We start from the raw sequence: 17,972 nt of genomic DNA, 5'->3' as shown, positions 1-17,972 counted from the left end.
GATATGTCACACGGAACGAGTATTCCTGCATAATTTACAGCCAACGCGAAAGTTGGCCAGAAGGTTGATCAACCTTCAAGGAGGTCGCATGATCCATGCAGACAATACATTCTCTGCCATAGAGGTATGGCCTGTACTGTTGTACGAAATAAACCATGGCCAACAGCTCTCTGCGAGGAACACAATAACGCTGTTCTGCGGGGGACAGGACACGGCTACCATACACGACTACTTTTTCCACCCCATTCTTAATCTGGGACAGGACGGCGCCTATGCCCGTATCGCTAGCGTCTGTGTCAAGAATAAATGGCAGGGAAAAATCAGGGTACTCGAGTGTAGGTGCATCGGACAACTGCTCACGAGAGACTAATAATGCCACTTCTTCTACTCCCCACTGGAACCTCTGGTTTTTAGCCGTCAAGGCATGCAAGGGCTTAGCAACCATGGCAAATTGCGGCACAAACCTGCGGTAGTATGACGCAAACCCGACGAAGCTCCGCACATCTCCCACGGACTTGGGGGTCGGCCAATCATGCACACAAGCCGTTTTCTCGGGATCCATGCCTATGCCGTTTGCGCTAACACTGGTTTTAGAGTCACTGGGATGTGTGGAACGCGGTTTTAGGCTTTGACGACTCGTCAAGGGGAAGCTGCCAAAACCCCGATGACAAGTCGACCGTAGATAAAAAAAACGCGCACCAGACAAAGCATCCAGAGAGTCGTCCATGCGCAGGAGCGGGTATTCGTCGGCTACGGAAACCTTATTCAACTTATGGAAGTCAACGCAAAACCTAAGACTTCCGTCCTTTTTCTTAACAAGCATGATGGGCTCTCCCCAAGGGTTGATAGATGGAGAAATAATATCGGTGGCCAACATCTCATTGACCGCCTGTTGCACGCGTTAATTTTCTAGTGGACTCAATCGATACGAGTTCTGACAAATAGGGCCAGCCTCCCCCGTGTCGATACGATGTTGCAATAAGGAGGTATGGCTAATATCAAATTCACTTTTGCTAAATACATCAGATAATTCATACAGCAGTGATCACAATTCCCTTCACTGCACCGAAGACAACTGCCAATTCTCCTGACATAGTACTTCAGCCCACATCCAATTAACAAATCCAGTCTGTTCCACTGCACCAACACATCACCGGTTGCATCGGCATTATTCTCACAAAATGCGGTCATCGCGTGAGCCAATACTGTACCCGCCTGGAACAAAAACCGTTACCAAACCCACATTAAGCACCTGTAAGAACGGCTTTTGGGCGAGGCGAAGGACCGTCTGTGCGCCTACTAGCGCCAATCCACGGGTCGCAGTATTCGACAGAGTTAGAAGGACGCCCACCGTTGGATCAACCTTACAGAACCGCTTGTGATAGCGTAACGGTACAAGCATCTGCGAGCCTGGTGGAATCTCCACCGAGCAAAACAATTTGCGACCTGACGGCATTTCCACACAACCCTGATCAACCAGGATCTTAACAGGCATTTTTCATAGAAAATCGGTACCCAAAAGGCAGGGCACCACCAGCGTCCTCGAAATTAGTACACGCCCGACCACAGCGACTTTGCCAATTTCATTGCGGGCCTCCACTTGCCCAATGATATCCATGCATTCGCCGCGACACAAGCATTTACAAAAGGTCGCACTCGTCGTTCAGACATCGGCAACAATTGAAAAATGACATCGGAAATAATGGTGGCCGAGGCTCCCGTGTCCACCAAGACACGAACCTCAATTCCCTGAATAGAGCCAGATACCGCCGAGGAACCTGCAGCCGTCACGATCACTCGACGTGCCAATTTCCTCCACTGCGTCCCCGAACTAGGCCACCCATACATAACAAAATTCCACTGCCTGGTGTCAATGTGTGTTTCATGCCGGGTGGAGATGACCCTTGAACCCATAGATGCCTGAGATTGCAATATGGGCCGGGTGCCTGATGTGTCTCGACTCACCTGCTGGCGTTGAGATGTAGCCGTCGGTGGGGCTGTGGGCGCCGGAGTCATGGTCACAGTCCGACGACGGTTCTGACATCCTTGCGTGAAGTGCCCCGGCTGGTCACAGTGGAAGCAGGTAAGCGAGTGCCTCCGCAGCGTCCGATTTTCTTGCTCGTCCAGTCTCCAGCACCTCTGACGCCGCGCGGCATCTTCTCTCCTCCGACTCCACATCGGGAGCGCAGCAACGATGTCCTCCTTTGAACATGACTCCTCAGCCAGCTGTACCACGATGTTCCGTGGCGACCACCCTTTCGGCTCCCCGTCTCTGCTGGGGTCCCCTGTTCACGCTGCCATTTGAGCCCAGGGTAAGCTGCTCCCGCTAATAACGCACTGCGGTAGGTGAGAGGCGTCTCGGCCTCCCCTCGCCTATGCTGAAGAAACTTTCTGCATGTGTCGGAAGGTGGCTCATACACCTCCGCCATCTTAGCATAAGCACCTTGAAGTGTAGCCTTCTTAGCAGCGGGTATAGTGCTGAAAACAGCGAGAGCGTCATCGTCCGAAACAGTCAAAAAGCCACTTCAAATCGCCAAGTGAAAGCACTCCAATCGCCTCCTGCCACGAGTAACTCTTTAACCTGAGGTAATCTGCGAGCACGTTTCGTACATCTTTTCCCGTCTGTAGCAGCGGCTGCCGCGTCGTGTGTATCACGTTTGTTTTGTAAAATGGCGGACTTCGTCCGTGCCTCCCCCGTGCCACCTGTAATGGTGGCCTCCGGATGCGCGTCCTCCCTGCCACGTGTAATGGCGGCCATCGTGCTTGTGGACGTTCTGGCCAGTAATTCAACCCCCGGCTCCTGGTTGGTTCTTCCCAGCGATGTCAGTGCAGCGCGACCCGCTATCGTAGTTTCTGTCACGAGCGTCACCAACTGCACGACAACCACCCGCAACAGGTCTAGCTGCACCGACACCATCCGCCAGCCGTCTCCGGGCTGCTGGTGCAGAGTAGCTGCTCCCGGTTCCTCCGTGCCTGGCGCAGCCAACTCACTTGCCCCGGCTTCAATAACCGGGACCGCAGTTCTCGGGGCCGGTAGGAGGTCTTGGGTCGCTTTTACATCATCGTCGGAAGACGCCACAGGTGGGTTACATTTCTTCTGATGCTTAGACATATTTCCTTCTTCGCTGTCTAGCACAACCACTTCTGACTCCAATGCAATGAGCGACTTCCACGACACGTCGTTTAGAGGGTACTTCTTCTTTATTACTCACACTGGGCATTACACAGGCCAACACTGGTTCATCCTTCCACTGAATATACGCTAGGCGATAACACCTCTCCTGGCTACACACACAGCCGATCGTTCAGCATGGTCGGTTGTTACCTCTGTGACCGTACCCGTGAATCCCTTCCCAGGCCAGCAGGTGTCATCCTGTCATGTCAGCAGGTGTCACCCTGTCATTACACATGTATGTTGATTTCCTGTTGAGGTGCAATTGCTTTTTCGCTTCCAACACGGTACAGTGTATTATTATTTTGATTCAGTTGTTACCATTCACGGGTCTCACTGGGCAGCCAAGGAAACCAGTTAATGGTTTCAATAGTAATAATGAAATCGATAACGTGCACAATACTTCACAGACATAAATTACTGTGCCTGAGGCACACAGCCATGCTCCGGTGTCACGAAAATCAAGCGAAAGAGGTGCGTTTCAAATTTTAAGGTCAGGGACTTTAAGATTAAACTCTGTGAATATTCAGTAGCAGCGTGGACGAAGATGACCGTGTGGGCTGCCACAGAGAGATGACGCCTGGCAGTGACTGTGGTCCTGCCCCCCGGTGTAGAGAGGAGGTTGTGAGTCACGCTGCTACTGCTGTGGAGAGTTCCACCGTGAGCTGTTGGGTGGTAGGAGAGTGAAGAGAGAGACGGAGGAAGGCCGAGAATAGAGGCAGGAGGCGATGTTGTAGACAACCTTGCTGATGGCGACGATGGAAGCCAGTGGAGGGAGTGGAGGGAGGCGAGGGAATCGGGCCGCGTTGATAGGGATAGAGGACAATGCAGGCGAGGTGGTTTTGAAACCGTTGGGAGTTTCTTGAGGTCACTCAATGAAGAGCAAGCAAGGACGCCGTTGCGGTAGTCGAGGGCAGACCTGACTGTGTTGCAGGTGAGGGTGTTGGGGATCGATCTTTGGACGTAAAATGAAGTGGTACGAGCAAGATCTGATAATGTGGTTTATTGTTGGATAAGTCGGAGTTGAGAGTGGCGCCGAGGAACTTAATGTGGTCGGGTAATTGAATAATGGAACTCAGCGATTAAATGGACGAAGGAAGCGTGGAGGTGGCGAGTTGCTGTCTAGTGCCGATCAGGATGGTTTCAGATTTGTAGGCATCCAGGGAGAGATCGTGGGCCCAGAGCCACTGGTGCAAGGTGGTGGCAGTAGTGGTGGTGGTGGTAGTAGTGGCAGCAATGGTGGCGGCGGCGGTGGTGGGGGCGGTGCTGGTGGAAGTGGTGGCGGCAGCGGTGGTGGAAGTGGTGGCGGCGGTGGTCGCGCGGGGGGCGGGGGCACTCCGTGAGCCTCTCAAATACAGATTTTTCATTGCAATCAACTGAGATGAACTTGCAACAATGTGAAAGACTCAAAGGTCAAACCTCTGGTAAACATGTTCTTTTAATGTTTTACTTACTCCATGACAGAAGGCGCTGAATAGCTTAGAGATTAGAGTGCTGAGCTGGCATTATATAGTCAATGAGATTCCGCAACACCCCACCGCTGAGGCTGATGAACCAACGATGCTTGACGTGGCTAAAGCTGTCAAGTAGATGAAAGAGAACAAAGCCAGTGGGCCAGACCAGATACCTGCTGTGATTTACAAACATGGAGGACAACACCTGTCAATCCCTCATGGCCAGGATCTGGAATGACGAAGACCTTCTCAACGAACTGAAAGATGCCATCATTGTCATCATCTTCAAGAAAAGTGACAAGTCAGACTGTGGCAACTACAGAGGAATCTCTCTCCTTGCCACCTCTGGAAAAATACTTCCAAGAATTCTACTAAACAGACTTCTACCCCTTGCTAAAATACTCCTTCCTGAATCCCAGAGTGGCCTCCCACCTGGCAGGGGAACTTCAGACATGATCTTCTCAGCCAGTCACATTCAAGAGAAGTGCCAGGAGCAGACTACTACTGTACATGGCCTTTTTCAATCTGAGTAAAGCTTTCGACTCTCTTAATCGTGAAGCACTATGGAGAACCCTTCTGGGATATGGCTGCCCAACAAAATTTGTAAACATCCTCCGTCTTCTGCATGATGGTATGAAGGCTGTCATCCTATCAGGTGGTGAAACCACAGAGTTAATCAAGGTAAGAACCGGTGTGAAGCAAGGGTGCATTATTGCACCAACTTTTTTCTCTATCTTCCCGGTGGGAATGCTTCACCTGACAGAGGGCAGACTCCCCTGAGGAATGCATATCACATATAGGATAGACGGGAACATATTACACATCAACCGTTTCAGAGCCAGGTCGAGGACCTCAATCACATTCCAATATGTAGATGATGCCCAAGTCAGTGCTTGCTCAGAAGCTAACCTTCAGGCCATCGTCAAGCTTACAGCAGGATGGGTCTAATACTCATTACCAGAAAAACAAAGATCCTCCTCCAACAAGCTCCGGGAACACACCTAGCACCCACAAAAATCACTACAGCCAATGCAATACTAGAAAATATTCCCAGTTTCCCATACTTAGGCAGCCATCTCTCCAGCTATGTCTAAATTGATGATGAAATCCAACATCGGATTGCTATTGCTAGTGCTGCCTTTCCCAAGCTTAAGAACAGGGGCTTTGAAGACCATGACATTACCACCAAGACCAAAGTGTTTGTTTATAATGCTGTTATCATTCCTACCCTGTTATACGGTGCAGAAACCTGGCCCTCCTATTGCAAACACGTAAAATCCCTCAAAGTTTCATCAACGCTGCCTCAGGAAAATACTAAACATCAGCAGAGAAGAAAGACAAACTAACATAAGTGTCCTGGAGCGATCCAACTCATCCAGTACAGAAGCCACCATCATGAACCACGAACTCAGATGGGCAGGTCACCTTGTCAGGGTGAATGACTCAAGGCTTCCTAAGCAAATATTCTATTCCCAGCTCAGGGATGGATCCAGTGCCCCTGGAGGTCAAAAGAAGCACTTTCAACACAACCTTAAACACACCTCAAGCAAAGCCGTATAGACCCAAACAACTAAGAAATCTATGTCCTTGATAGACCATCATGGAGGGCCAAAATCAACAATGGAACTAACACTTTGAGGCCGAACAAAGAGCATTGATAGCCGGGAAAAGAGCACGCTTCAAAGTACATACACATACACCAGACACATAAGCAACACGTCTGAGTTCCATGATGAACTGTCCCTGTCCTCACTGCATCAAGATCTGCAGGTCTTGGATCATCCTGTTCAGCCACCTCCGGATCCATGGCCAGCCAGGCCCACCTCACAACCTGGACAAGTGACACCTGGAGTGTAATTATACTCAACTATGAGGGATCCTAGAAGGAAAATAACAAAGCCGCAATACAAGGGCCATCTGGAGTGGTTGAGGGGGAGGTGGTGGGGGTATAAGGAGGGAGTAGAGAAGGGGATGGTGCAAGAAGGCAAATAAGAGAGTTCTTTGGGGAGTAAGAGTTCCCTGTGCTGCACTGCCCGTGTAAGAATACGCGTTGTCCCGGTGCCGGAGATGCAGGACCAGCATTACCACGCCGCTCTGTCCAGCAACTAGCTGCTTCAGGTGGAACTCTATCAACACTGTCTTCCATTCGCCCTTGGTCCCGATCGAAACTCCGGGATCTCCCGGCACCCCATCATCTTGCCTGGGGTCAGGAAATCCCACCTCCTCCCTCTGATGTGGATCCGCAGTTTGGATGGGCAAAGCAGTTCTGAGTGCAGCCCATTCCTGTTCAACAGGTCACCTTGCAGGGGATAAAGTAGATTCCTCTTTTTCGAGTCTACCAGGGTAAGGTCAGAGACTATGAGAACCCGGGTTCCCTCTATTTGAGTACCTTTAACCCTTTAAATTATTGCCATCCTTAGCGCATCCGCAGCACCATGTTGATTAGAGAAGAGAATTAACAGAGGACAGAGTCACGGGTTGCCTGTATACATGGAGCCTTGTCCCATTTTCCTTCAACCCAGTAGGCCTGAATGATCCAGTCTGAATGTATCTTTTGGTGGACTGGAGTCTTGGGGTTAGCTAGCACAGAAGGTAGGTAGGTGCTTTCTGATGTAGTTGAGGACTCCTCGGGAAACTGTGACCTCCCCACTCTGTGACACCAAAGAGTTGAGTTTGTTTTCTTGGCTCTCGTTAGCTGAATGCATCCTCTTGCTCCTTGAGTTTGGCGTTACGTGTTTTCCTCCGTAAGTTGACTAATCTTCTGGGTATATTGGGAACGTTTATTGACTTTTTTGAGAAGAGCTTGTAGCATCCCACGAGTTCCTCCATGAGGGGTCTCGGGTCTTTCCTTAATTGGGGAGGTGAGTGGAGAAAAGGCCTTAGATTTTTTGCGCAGGGCTCTTTCCGCTAATGAGCACGTGGAGTGTGGGGCAGACTAGCACAGGCCTCGGCTTCAGTTTCACGAAGCAGGTCCGAATCCAGAAGTCCAGGTTTGCTGTGCAGAGGGGAAGGCATGTTTAAAGTCCAGGTTGATCCTCTGGTGCTGTGAGGCTAAATAATAGGGTAAGTGAAAAAAGCAAAACAAAACGCGGTTTGTAACCTAATCTATTGAGTCGAAGAGGTCCGTTTGAGCGCTTCACACTCACAAAAATGCACTAAAAGATACATGGGGATTTTTTGTCTTAGTCTTTCATTTGCATCAAACAGGACAAATGGGAGAAGAGGATCAAGATGTGTTTGAGGACATCAGCCTCATGATGCTGGACAGCATCATGAAGCGTGCCTTCAGCTATCTCAGCAACTGGCAGACGGATAAGTGACCCGCGGGGCATGCGGAGGCCGTGCAGAGCTGGAAGCACTGCGGCATGGGGCAGGGACTTGCAGGCCTCGACATTGGCATTCAGCTCCTGGACACGTGGCTGTTGCCATTGTGCATTACAAAAGAGCATGAAAGAAAGTGCCAATGTTAAAAGCACTTGTGCAATCAAGACACTTCTCACATCTGCAGCACGCAAATCTGCTGTAGCTGTCATTCCCAGCTAGGCCTGGCTACGTCCTGTATAACTCCCAGTTAACCACCATCACCAGCTTGACGTCTCAGATGTAATTGGCCCATTGTGAGTTTTATTCCCTGTGCCTCTGACCAGTCCATAATCATAGTGATTGCATAATGCAGAATGACCTTGGCAAAGTGTGATGCATGACCTTACACTAAACCATTAAGATGTTTCTACTCACTGCACAGGCATCCACACGCCCCAGTCTCATGTTCCAAGGTGGTTCCGGAGCCGCCGCATGCTCAGCCCCGGCTTCCACATGGAGATTCTGAAGCCCTACGTGTCTCTCATGGTGGAAAGCACTCGAGTGCTCATGGTAAGCTCACGCAGTTGTGACCCCTAAATATGTGTAATGAGTGACTTCCACGACACGTCGTAGAGAGGGTACTTCTTTTTTATTACTCACACTGGGCACAATACAGGCCAACACTGGTTCTTCCTCCCACTGAAAATACTCTAGGCAATAACACCTCTACTGGCTACACGCACAGCCGATCACTCGGCGTGGTCGGATGTTACCTCTGTGGCCATACCCGTGAATCCCTTCCCAGGCCAGCATGTCAGCTGGTGTAACCATGTCATTACACATGTATGTTGATTTCCTGTTGAGGTGCAATTGCTTTTTCGCTTCCAACGTGGTACAGTGTACTATTATTTTGATTCAGTTGTTACCATTCACGAGTCTCACTCGACAGCCAAGGAAACCAGTTAATGGTTTCAATAGTAATAATGAAATCGATACCATGCACAATACTTCACAGACATTATACATTAACGTGATTGAGGCACACAGCCATGCTCGGTGTCACTCGAAAATCAAGTGAAAGAGGTGAGTTACAAATTAAAAGGTCAGGGACTTTAAGATTAAACTCTGTGCATTTTCAGTAGCAGCGTGGACGAAGATGACCAAGTGGGCTGCTGCAAAGAGATGACGCCTGTCAGTGACGGTTGTCCTGCCCCCCGGTGTAAAGAGGAGGTTGTGAGTCGCTCTGCTACTGCTGTGGAGAGTTCCACCGTAAGCTGTTGGGTGGTAGGATAGTGAAGAGAAATACGGAGAAAGGCCGAGAATAGAGGCAGGAGGCGATGTTGTCGACAAATCTGCTGATGGCGACGATGGAAGCCAGTGGAGGGAGTGGAGGGAGGCGAGGGAATCGGGCCGCCGTGATAGGGATAGAGGACAATGCAGGCGAGATGGTTTTGAAACCGTTGGGAGGTTCTTGAGGTCATTCAATGAAGATCAAGCGGTAGTCGAGGGCAGACCTGACTGTGCTGCAGGTGAGGGTGTTGGGGATTGATCATTGGACGTAAAATGAAGTGGTACGAGCAAGATCTGATCATGTGGTTTGTGTAGGATAAGTAGGAGTTGAGAGTGGCGCCGAGGAACTTGATGTGGTCTGAGAAATGAATAATGGAGCTCAGCGATTAAATGCACGCAGGAAGCATGGAGGTGGCGAGTTGCTGTCTAGTGCCGATCAGGGTGGTTTCAGATTTGTAGGCATCCAGGGAGAGATCGTGGGCCTAGAGCCACTGGTGCAAGGTGGCGGCAGTAGTGGCGGTGGTGGTAGTAGTCGTGGTAGTAGTGGCAGCAGTGGTGGCGGTGGTGGTGTTGGCGGCGATGCTGGTGGAATTGGTGGTGGCAGCGGTGGTGGAAGTGGTGGCGGCGGTGGTGGCACGGGGGGCGGGGGCACTCCGGGAGCCTCTTAAAAACACATTTTTCATTGAAATCAACTGAGATGAACTTGCAGCAATGTGGAAGACTCAAAGGCCAAACTTTTGGTTAACATGTTCTTTTAATGTTTTACTTACTCCATGACAGAAGGCGCTGAGTAGCTTAGATATTAGAGTGCTGAGCTGGCATTCTATAGTCAGTGAGATTCCGCAACACCCCACCGTTGAGGCTGACGAACCAACGATGCTTGACGTGGCCAAAGCTGTCAAGCAGATGAAAGAGAACAAAGCCAGTGGGCCAGACCAGATACCTGCTGTGATTTACAAACATGGAGGACAACAGCTGCACTCCCTCATGGCCAGGATCTGGAATGATGCAAACCTTCTCAACGGAATTAAAGATGCCATCATTGCCACCATATTCAAGAAAAGTGACAAGTCAGACTGTGGCAACTACAGAGGCATCTCCTTGCCACCTCTGAAAAAATACTTCCAAGAATTCTACTAAACAGACTTCTACCCCTTGCTAAAATACTCCTTCCTGAATACCACAGTGGCCTCCGACCTGGCAGGGGAACTTCAGACATGATCTTCTCAGCCCGTCAAATCCAAGAGACGTGCCAGGAGCAGACCACCACTGTACATGGCATTTTTCAATCTGAATAAAGCTTTCGACTCTGTTAATCGTGAAGCACTATGGAGAATCCTTCTGAGAAATGGCTGCATGATGGTATGAAGGATGTCATCCTATCAGGTGGTGAAACCACAGAGTTAATCAAGGTAAGAACCAGTGTGAAGCAAGGGTGCACTATTGCACCAACTATTTTCTCTATCTTCCCGGTGGGAAGGCTTCACCTTACAGAGGGCAGACTCCCCTGAGGCATGCATATCACATACAGGACAGACGGGAACATTTTCCACATCAACCGTTTCAGAGCCAAGTCGAGAACCTCAATCACATTTGCACTGCCTCACGGCAGGGGCTTTGCCTCACGGCAGATGGGGGGGGGGGGGGGTGCGTATGTACACAGGAATGACCTGTTTTTGATGCTAATTTTGGTCACGTGACCAGGTTGCGATTTAAGATTCCCGCTCAACCACGCGGGCGTCGGCCATTACACACATAATTCAAGATGGCGGCACACATCGAGTCCCAGTGAAGCCAGCCGCAATTGTCCATTGCGGGAATTTAAGAAGCATTGTCTGTAAGTTCGTTTATGTTCTTATAATATTGGCAATGCTGTTATAATGTTAGAATGACCGTTATAATGATGTAAATGCCTTTATAATGCTGTTAAATTGTTATGATAAATACGAGGCCTAGTTACCAACGAAGCCTCCAACTTTCCTTATTGTGAATGTTACTTGTAATTTAATAAGTCGAGTCAAACTTGTACCCAAGTAACTATATTGCGATCCTGAGAGCAAGGATGACGAAATATCTCATCCGCAATTTAGTGTTATGTGTAATACTGTACATTTGGGGTGCAGTGTGATGAATACACGATGTGCCTTTATGTAACACAGCAGCTTATGGTCTTGTATAGACCATAAGTGGTCATGTAGGGGCCTGGTCCATCCAGGGTCTATTGTTGAGAAACATGTTATCTAAGACAATGTTCTGATGCTGTGGTGTTCATTCATTTTGTTAGTGTTTCCGGGTTATAACAGATGCTGTGTCTGTGCTGTTTTCTCACCACTTTTACCTCGTTAAATTCAATAAATGACGTTTGGAGTCGGACGTTCATCCTGGCTCTGAGGGTTTATTGGACACGAGGTTAACTACTCAGCTAGCAGTGCAACGCAGCGCACAGCGAGGCCGAGACAACATTCCAATATGTACTGTAGATGATGCCCAAGTCAGTGTCTGCTCAGAAGCTAACCTTCAGGCCATCGTCAAGCTTACAGCAAGATGAATCTAACACTCATTACCAGCAAAACAAAGATCCTCTTCCAACAAGCTCTGGGAGCACACCTACCACCTACCAAAATCACCACTAACAATGCAATATTAGAAAATATTCCCAGTTAACGGTACTTAGGCAGCCATCTCTCCAGCAATGTCCTAATTGATGATGAAATCCAACATCGGATTGCTCTAGCTAGTGCTGCCTTTCCCAAGCTTAAGAACAGGGCTTTGAAGACCACGACATTACCACTAAGCCCAAAGTGTTTGTTTACAATGCTGTTATCATTCCTACCCTGTTATCCCTCAAAGTGTCATCAACGCTGCCTCAGGAAAATACTAAACATCAGCAGAGAAGAAAGACAAACTAACATAATTGTCCTGGATCGATCCAACTCATCCAGTACAGAAGCCACCATCATGAAACACGAACTCAGATGGGCAGGTCACCTCGTCAGGGTAAATTACTCAAGGCTTCCTAAGCAAATCTTCTATTCCCAGCTCAGGGATGGATCCAGTGCCCCTGGAGGTCAAAAGAAGCACTTTCAACACAACCTTAAAACACACCTCAAGCAAAGCCATATAGACCCAAACAACTAGGGAATCTAGGCCCTTGATAGACCATCATGGAGGGCCAAAATCAACAATGGAACTAACACTTTGAGGCCAAACAAAGAGCATTGATAGCCGGGAAAAGAGCACGCTTCAAAGTACATACACATACACCGGACACAGAAGCAACACGTCTGAGTTCCAGGATGAACTGTCCCTGTCCCCACTGCATCAAGATCTGCAGGTCTTGGATCATCCTGTTCAGCCACCTCCGGACCCACTGCCAGCCAGGCCCACCTCACAACCCGGACAAGTGACACCTGGAGTGTAATTATACTCAACTACGAGGGATCCTAGAAGGAAAATAACAAAGCCGCAATACAAGGCCCATCTGGAGTGGTTGAGGGGGAGGTGGTGGGGGGTATAAAGAGGGAGGAGAGAAGGGGATGGTGCAAGAAGGCAAATAAGAGAGTTGTTTGGGAAGTAAGAGTTCCCTCTGCTGCACTGCCCGTGTAAGGATATGCGTCGTCCCGGCGCCGGAGATGCAGGGCCAGCATTACCACGCTGCTCTGTCCAGTGACCAGCTGCTTCAGGTGGAACTCTATCGACACTGTCCTCCATTCACCCTTGGACCTGTTCGAAACTCCTGGATCTCCCGGCACCCCATCATCTTGCCTGGGGTCAGGAAATCCCACCTCCTCCCTCTGATGTGGATCCGCAGTTTGGATGGGCAAAGCAGTACTGAGTGCAGCCCATCCCTGTTCAACAGGCCACTATGCAGGGGAAAAGTAGGTTCCTCTTTTTAGAGTCTTCCAGAGTAAGGTCAGGGACTATGAGAACCCGGTTTCCCTCTATTTGAGTACCTTTCCCCCTTTAAATTCTTGCCATCCTTATCGCATCCGCAGCACCATGTTGATTAGAGAAGATAATTAACTGAGGGTAGAGACACGGGTTGCCTGTGTAGTGACATAGGACGTCACTACTGTGTTGGTCCGTACGAGGGCTGGGGTCCCCAAGGGGGTGCCTGGGGGGTTCACATTGTCAAAGGAACCCGGACCTTCCCAGAGGTGGGGGAAGGGAGGCGTGGCCTGGGAAGGGAGGCGTGGCCTGGGCAGAGCCAGCCACGCCTGGGCGGATATAAGTGGGGTGGGAACACAGAGTGGGGCTGTTGAACTCCGAAGTGAAGACGACATCATCGGTCCTCAAGTCCCAGGTCGTTGTCCTGGACCAGGCAGCCCGTTGCCTGCCTGGTCCACTCTGTGTCGTGTTCCAGAGTGTTAGTGAGTTGAGGAAGGTGGTCACCACCTCATGTACAGTGTTATATTACTTACCGTTTAATAAATAGTGTTGCCTCCAAGCTGTGTGTGTGTGCACCTAATTCGAACCCACTACATTTGGCATCAGAAGTTGTGGAAAAATAAATGTTGCTAGGTGTTATCCTAGGGAAGTAAAATGGGCACACGAAAAACAAAAATAAAACTCACCTGGACGCCTTCGTACGACGGGTACGGCATGACGACCATCGTTCGGACAGCCCCAGGGATGGCAGCCCCGGTGACAAAGAGAGAGATGGCGCTGCACGCGGAGCGGCGGGAAGGGCATCGCACCGCTGCTTCGCCGCCATCGGGAACGGAGCGACGGAGCTGCGGGGAGAGGACACTGTCGTCGCTGCGGGGGCTGGCGGGGGAGGCCCGGGCATGCGGGCCACGCGGTGGGGCCGCCATCTCGGCGGCTGATCGTGGCGCTGTTCCCGGCAAAATGCCGCTCCTGCCAAATCGGCGGTTGGTCGTGGCGCTGTTCCTGCCAAAATGTCGCTCCTGCCAAATCGGTGGCTGGTCGTGGCGCTGTTCCCGTCAAAATGCCGCTCCCGCCAACTCGGCGGCTGGTCGTGGCGCTGTTCCCGCTAAAATGTCGCTCCCGCCAACTCGGCGGCTGGTCGGGGCGCTGTTCCTGCTGCCGAAATGCCGTTCCCACCGACATCAATGCCTGTGGAGGGGGAGTTCCACACGTTCGGGTGGCGCCCCCGTCTTCGGCTCGAGCGCGAGAGGTGGATGGGTTCGCAAGAGGAGGCCGTATTCACCATGCAAGATTCTTTGGGGCGTCCCAGTGCTCCACCTTGCCGCCCTCCGCTATTCACAGTTTGCCAGGCGAGTCGTGACATGACATAAGCACCCAGCCCCAAGAAAAATTATAATAACTTCACCCATCTTGCGGGCGCCGGGTTGCGATTGCGTGTGTTTTTTTTAACTCGCTGGTTTGCGGCGCATGTTCGTCCGGTTGTGTGCGTGACAAATTGACGCGGCGTCCGTGCGGGTGTCTGCTTGTCACAGTGTTTTTTGTTAATTACGGCGTCGAGATCGTTATCTTCAGGGGGCAGTTAATGATTAATTCGTTGTTGGGTGTCCCTAGCTCCGTTGATATCCTGTGGGTTGCCGTGTTAATGACTCGTGTTGTTACATCGTTTTGTTGCGAAATCGCGATTGTTATTGTGTATACTGTATGGAGCTTCGCTCGTGATTGTTCACGTGTAACTGTCAGAAACTTTGATCGTCATTGTTGCCAAGGTACAGACCGCATGGAGCTTTGCTCGAAAATGTTAACAGTGTATGGACTGTTGGGTACTTGCTTGTGATTATTTACTATGTACGGATTGTCTGGAGTATTGATCGTGTGTGTTGCCATGTGGGGACTGGATGGAGCATTGCTCCAAATGATTGACTGTACGAACTGTGTATACTGCATATACTGTATTAATCAATTCGGCGATTCTTGGGTTTTGTATCTAGTTTTTTTTTTTTACTCTCAAAATTCGAATGCCCTGATTCCCATGGTTAATGTTGAAGGGGAATTTGAAATGACAGGTTCGGTGTGTTTCAAACTCACTGGTTGGTTTCTGTCCGTTGTTGCACAGATGATGTCTTTTGTGTGGGAATGCCATTGTGTTCTACATGGATCGGGGGTGCGTTTTAGTTAATTGCCACCAAATTGCGTTGCTCTCTCAACTCGGTTGGTACAGCTGCATGCTGCAATGCGAGTCTCGGAGATGATGTGTACGGATACGGGATGTGAGGTGTATTGTTGTGACCATTGAATATTCGGGATCGTCCCAAATTGTGCGTATCTGTTCGGCATTGGATCAGTTCAGTGGGGGATCCTAATTAAAATTGTATGTGTTGTGATGGTGTTAAATTGCGATTGTGTGGGGGATGACTGCCTTGGTTTGTGGCTCTGCCGTCATTGGTATGGAGCATTTCAATTGCGATGGTGACATGCTGCCAGGGATTTGGAATTGTGGTGCTGGCTGTCACCTATCTTGGGGCGCAGATCCTGACCAGGATGGCCCAGTGAGTGTTGCGTGTCTAACACGAACATTGTGGTCCCGTCATGCTGTGTCTGACGGCTTGACCTGACAGCCCGGAGATCGAGACACTCCGTGGCTTGTCTAGCCTAGTGGGCTGTGCGCTCACATGGCTCAGAGAGTGTGATCCCGTCATGCTATGGCTGACGGCTTGACCTGACGGCTCGGAGGTTGAGACCCTCCGTGGTGCGTTTGGAGCTGTAGGCTCGCCCTGACGTCCCGGAGATTGAGACACTCCGAGGCGCGTTGAAACAGTGGGCTGGAGATTCGTAGTGTTCAGGTGTAGTTGTCCCGTTACGTTGGGACTGTATCCCTCAGTTGTTAGGGTGCATGTTGTGCAGTGAGTGAACGATGGGTCGTCTCAGCTCGGTCGGTACAGCTATATGCTGCGGTGCGAGTCTTGGAGAGAGACTGGGTTAAAATTCCCCCGATATGGCCGACGCGTGCTACTGGTTGTGACGCCGCGTCGGAAAGGCGGTGGGGTGGTAACATGGAAATTCCCCCCCGATATGGCCGACGTGCACGGTTTCAGGATGGAGACGCCACGTCGGAAAGGCGGGGGGTGCTAACGGGTGACATGTAATGTCGGTGGTGGTCCTCAGTGAGGGCTGCTGGGACGCAAGCACGGGATGCCTTGGAGATGCGGTTCGCGCGTGCGGCCGCCATTTCTGGGCAAGAGCAGGCAGATTTATTTAGTTTGTGTCATGTCGATTTTATATATATATTTTAAAATGTAGATACTGGAGCAGCCCTGAAGTGCGACTTCTTTGCCCAGTACATGGGTCGACCCTGAAGTACGACTTCTCGACCCGGGACGTAGACAGACGTCCGGAATATTAATTAGTGTATGTAGAGGGGTGCTAGACATGTTGGTCTTCGCCTTCTCACCACCTGACGGATGGGACGGTGGCAGGGTGGTGTGGAACCCTGCCATCCAAGGGGTGGTTGTGTGATTTTGGTTCGATTACCGGTGTTGGTTGTGCATCCAACGCGTCGGAATCTGTATATTTTGCTTTATTTTCTCCACTACCCTGGGGCTGGGTGACTGTCATGTCCGAAAAGCGGAGGCGAGTGTTTGTTGAGTGATGCCTCAGGAGGGTTTGTTTCTCGTCACAGGAGGCAGTATCTACCTGGCACCTGGAGTCGCCGGTTATGCCGACCGGCTATGGACTGGGGGGGGGGGGGGGGTGTGCACCTCCCCTGGGGGGCCTGGCCACATGGACTCGTGGAAGACTGGCTGCTCTACATGGCTCTCAGACGCCTTGCTCATTGCCTATGCCGTCGTTCCAATGGCCACACTCACATGTCGGTGCATGGGTGATTCTCACGGGGAGGCTGTGCTGGAGAGTAAGTGGGTTAGCCAGTTTTCATATATATTTGTTGTTAATTCCCCGTTTTCTATGCAGTTCCCCTCCTTTTACCCTCGTCGATTCTGTGTATATTATGTGATTTTATTTCTTATCGGTCGCCGGTCATTTATTGATGTTGCTGGTTCGGAGGCACACCTTTTCCATGTTTCACAGTTGTGTTACAACCGGGACGGCTGTGTGTTTATACAGGGGGGAGGTGATGTAGTGACATAAGACGTCACTACTGTGTCGGCCTGTACGAGGGCTGGGGGCCCCAAGGGGGTGCCTGGGGGTCACGTGGTGGAGGGACCCGGACCTTCCCAGAGGTGGGGGAAGAGAGGCATGGCCTGGGAAGGGAGTCGTGGCCTGGGCAGAGCCAGCCACGCCTGGGAGGAGCCGGCCACGCTGGAGCGGATATAAGCGGGGTGTGAACGCAGAGTGGGGCTGTTGAACTCCGAAGTGAAGACGACATCATCGGTCCTCAAGTCCCGGGTCGTCGTCCTGGACCAGGCAGCCCGTTGCCTGCCTGGCCCACTCTGTGTCGTGTTCCAGAGTGTTAGTGAGTTGAGGAAGGTGGTCACCGCCTCATGTACAGTGTTATATTACTTACCGTTTATTAAGTAGTGTTGCCTCCAAGCTGTGTGTGTGTGCACCTAATTCGAACCCACTACACCTGTATACATGGAGCCTTGTCCCTTATTCCTTCCAACCCAGTAGGCCTGAATGATCCAGTCTGAATATATATTTTGGTGGACTGGAGTTTTGGGGTTAGCTATCACAGAAGGTAGGTATGTGCTTTCTGATGTTCTCGGGTCTTTCCTTAATTGGGGAGGTGAGTGGAGAAAATGCCTTAGATTTTTGTGCGGGGCTTTTTCCACCATTGAGCACGTGGAGTGTGGGGCAGACTAGCACAGGCCTCGGCTTTAGTTTCACGAAGCAGGCCCGAATCCAGAAGT

At 50.6% G+C, this 17,972-nt stretch overlaps 1 long non-coding RNA gene across 1 annotated transcript in view; it reads right to left on the bottom strand.

The window, feature by feature from the left end:
- LOC144728978 (uncharacterized) overlaps positions 1-16,860 on the bottom strand; it is a 29,937-nt gene extending 13,077 nt beyond the window's left edge. Inside the window, exon 1 of the long non-coding RNA XR_013587603.1 lies at positions 1,966-16,860. This is a non-coding gene — a long non-coding RNA (uncharacterized LOC144728978). The remainder of the gene's footprint in view (positions 1-1,965) is intronic.
- Positions 16,861-17,972: the final 1,112 nt, after the last annotated feature.

This window comes from Lampetra planeri, chromosome 30, assembly GCF_965212315.1.
Source record: "Lampetra planeri chromosome 30, kcLamPlan1.2.h2, whole genome shotgun sequence".
Taxonomy (NCBI): Eukaryota; Metazoa; Chordata; class Hyperoartia; order Petromyzontiformes; family Petromyzontidae; genus Lampetra; species Lampetra planeri.
The sequence above is the reverse complement of the archived record's forward strand: the minus strand, read 5'-3'. Positions and strand labels throughout refer to the sequence as shown.